Raw genomic sequence first — 4404 nt, 5'->3', positions numbered from 1 at the left:
TCAAAACCTCACTCCACAAGCTGATTACTGCTTCTTGAGCTATTTTAGGACTCTGGGCCAAATATTAGCATAATTGGTCAACAATCACCCATTGATACTCGAAGGTGAAGTTTGTATAAACAAAATCGAAAAAATGAATGGAAAACCCAATTTTCTTGCGGTTTGGTCTGAATGGTGCGCTACTTCCATTCAAATATTCAAAAAAGTTCTACAACTTTTTACAACAAACCAAAGCTGTAAAACTTGATCCTGAAAAGTTGTTAGCGATTTAATAAGGTCATTTTGTTCATCAACTTCAAGATCGGGTACCAATGGGCAAATGTTAACCAATTTCTCTAAAAATTTGCATAGATTCTTAAAATAACCTAATAAATCATTTACCGCTTGTGCAGCAGGGAGTCATTTTTTCAGGGCACCCTAATCCACATGGTTGGCTGACATGATTCCATACTATGTATAACCGAAAAATAAAATAATTTTATTTATTGGCAGGGGACAATCCATAACCAAGTGAACACTTTTTTGAAATATGAACCCCCCCCCCCCTCCTCTTCGTGGACAATTCCCATACAAATCATTTTTTTATATGGAGCGTGGACAATAGCTGAACAACCACCACCTCCACCTTAGTTATGGATGGTCCCCAGCATGTTCAAACCTTTATGCCTTGACAAAATTAAAGAACGTTCCTAAAAAATGTCGAGTTGTATAATTTTTCAAAAAATCATACCATCCGGTGCGCTGCATAAATATGGAAGCCGATTGTCGATGAAGATTCCGGTTTTCACAAAGTCATGTCCTAGGTTAATCAAGTAGTCAAAGGCAAAATCAATTTTATTTGCGTTCCTTAGAAGATAGTCGGCATTCCCTGCACAAGAAAGCATTTTTGGGACTTTTGCCGGGTAGGAAGCTGCGTCACGAGTCTTCAGTACATCTGGGATATGGTGCGATTCCAACCGCCCGCACATAAATTTCTGCTTTTGGTTTGTGTTTTGGCGTATCTGTGCCATTTGCGTAGGATTTTTCTGTAAAAAAAAATAGTCAAAAAAAAAAAAATTGCCAGTAAAATTAACAATGCTCGAAACAATGAATTTTACTGCTTTTGTTATTTTTTACCAGTCTTTCAAATGATATTATCTGTCTGTTTATCAAGATAAAGATCTACAATATCGGCCGATTTTGACTAATTTTATTTTTTGATTTGGCTCAAACTTTAGGTTAAAAAAAACTATTCTTAAAAAAATATATTGTTCAGGTCATAGAGCCATACACTTTTTTTGTCTCCTAAAACAAATTGAAAATATTTAAATCAAGGATATTGGGAAATGTTTTCTTTTTTGTAAAAAAATAATTTATAAAAAATCGTCAAAAAATCCGTCTGCCTATTTTTTTCCTAAACAGTCCTCATCAATCAAAGCTTTGCCGAAGACACCAAATTGATCAGAAAAATTCCTTCAAACGTAGCAGATTATAGAATATTTACGTACTCAAAATAGTTTTATTGGTCATAGGGAAGGACCCCACAAAGTTAGAACCCAATCAAAACATATAAAACAATCAATGGTTACGTAGAATAGCTCATGTCGAAGACATTACTAACTACATCGAATAACAAAATTTCCGCGCAGACCCAACTCGAGGGGAAGCATGAAGTTTGAGGTCCCCAGAAACACGTGCACTTTGAATTTTTCAAAAATATTTAGACAGGGCCGAATGGTTTTTCTCCAAAGATTGTATGGAGTATTAGTGCTGTTCGCTACTCCCACATATTGAATGCAATTTTTTGCTTGTATGCAACAGCGACGAACCGCCCTAATTCTCCATTCAAACTTAGGAGAAAAACCAATCCCCAATATTTTTTAAAATTCAAAGTGCACGTGATTCTGGAGACCTCAAACTTCATGCTTCCCCTCGAATTAAACCTTCGCAGTCATTTTTGTTAATTTTTGTTGGTCAGTGTTATTTTTTCTTTTGGACTTTGTGTAATCGAGTCTGGACAGTATCTACTTTTATTTTTGAGATGTTCTGATTAATTGTTATAATAACAGAGGCCAATAGTAACAAATGAATAAAACAAATATTATTTTTTCCTTTAAATCCCCTATGAAAAAAGATTCGATATAATTGTGCTATCTTGACACACCCTGAAAATTACTGTAAGTGCGATAACTGGTCAAAGAAAATTTAGCTAGAGGACGTTTTGTCACACGTACAAGCCCGATTACTGTAAACAGTTTTAATTTCACCTCTGGAGTCCACCAACCAAATTCAACCAAATTTTGGGACAATGCACAGAATGATCAACTAAACAAAACGTGTTTGTAACTGTTTACATTTCGTGTTCTAGTTTTTTTTATGTATTCAATGCCAAACATTAAAAAGCGTTGAAATAGAAACATTAAAAAGTGACGTGCAACAAGATAGCACGATCACGTAGAACTAAAAGCGAATAAATTCCTCAGCAACAATTTGCTAAATAAGTTGTTTGAATAGTGGAAATCAGCCAATTAAAGAAAAAAATAAAAAAAGCATTATAAAACAGAAAAACTGGTATCTTTTTTGTCGAGCAATGTTAGTGTTATAACTGATACTACCATGTACTTGTCCATGATGCTGGCGATTTCATCGGCTGTTACTGTTTCGATAAGCGAGTCGTCAGCTTCGGGGTTGTGACCATCGTTAGAAGCCATGTTTCGTCTCGGTGGTCGCTCTCGGTTTTGGTCGTATTTTCGTCTGTCGGCCTGAGTCTGAACAAACTTCAACGTAACAGACCCTGAACATAAATAAATAATCAATTGTTAGTACAAACGAGCAATTCCCTAGCATCTCACGAAGCAATACATTTTGAACTTGTTTATTTGGATTTCATTTCATTTGTGATTTGATTTTTGATAAAAAATAAACATCAACATAATTTGCACAACCGAAAACTTTTTACGCAGTGTTGTCAGTTTATATACTTTTTTATTCTCCATCTGTTGTTGTTGTTAATTCATTTATTTATGGTAGTTTTAACCTTTTCTATGAGATCTCTCCAATATTTTGGAACCGAAACAGTTCACATAACGATCATTTAACATGAAAGTTAGCAACAAGTCCATAGCGCCTTTTATAAACAAGGCCGGTTTTCAAAAAATAAATTTAAAAATATAAATAAGAATTGTTCACTTCCATGTCCTTTGACATCTCTACACTTAATAAAAATAAAAATGTTTGTTTATGTGAAAAATACAATAGAACCAATTGCAAACTAGCTCGATATAAATTTTCCTCATGGGCTTTTAACAATCACCAGCATATTTTATTTTTTTTGATTTTAGCTTAGGACTGATAACATTTGGAAAGAATAAAATACGAATCAGAAAATGTCTTCAATTGCGCAAATGTAGGGATTTTTATTTTTTTATCAAAAATTAACTTTCAAAAACACATAATTAATTTAAATATATAATCTTCAAAATGCTAGACAATTGCTCAGAATTACAAACTCTGATGATTACCTGGTTCTCGTCCGGTTGCGTTTTTGTACCAGTAATTCAACCAGTATGGATCGGTCCAGTTTATTGCGGCTACTATAGTTCTTCTATAATATTCTCCGCGGGAGGCAAGGTCTACTCTTTTCCCCATATTAAACTTGTTGAGGTTGCCGAATAGACTTTCGGCAAAATTGTTATTCAAGTTTAAGCGCAATCTGTGAGATTTACGTGCTTGCAAATCAAATAATCCCATCAATGCTCCAAACAGATCCGATGCCTTCAATTCTGCATAAGTTGCTGAAATATCAGAATGTTCTCCAGCTTGTGGACAAACCACTGCCCGACAAACAGAGTGATCACCGTACACGTGGGCCACAATTGTTTCAATGTCCAATGATAATCCGTTAGGATCGGAACCGTTTATGTTTCCTGAATATCCGATAACGAATTGAAGCCGATTTATCAGTTGGAGAAGGCGGTGGCTAAGAATTCTCCGCACGGTGATAGGAAACTTGGTGTTGGATTCTAGCTGCAAAACAATCGTTTTTATTAAGAGAATTGTTTTAAATATTTTCAACGTATCAGAATATAACCATACTATTTTAATATATGGTGGCCTAAGAAAACATGACATATACTGTCACTCCAAGCAAGACCGTCACAGGTTCAAAAAAGTTAATAAATTTTATAATCCAACTCATTTTTTCTAAAACAAACTATGCTATTATTTTTTTCAAAAATCAAGCAATTTTGAAACTATAGGTACTCTGATCGATAATCGATTAAAAAATCTATTTTTCACATTTTTACCGATTTCATCAGGAACATATTGACCATGAAATCTGGTTTTTGTACCAAAACTTTAAGGGCTCACATCAGCCGGGGAAGTTGTTCTCTTCTTCTTCAAAAAATGTTGCATGCGACATTA

Source organism: Culex pipiens, chromosome 1 (genome assembly GCF_016801865.2).
Source record: "Culex pipiens pallens isolate TS chromosome 1, TS_CPP_V2, whole genome shotgun sequence".
Taxonomy (NCBI): domain Eukaryota; kingdom Metazoa; phylum Arthropoda; class Insecta; order Diptera; family Culicidae; genus Culex; species Culex pipiens.
The sequence above is the reverse complement of the archived record's forward strand: the minus strand, read 5'-3'. Positions refer to the sequence as shown.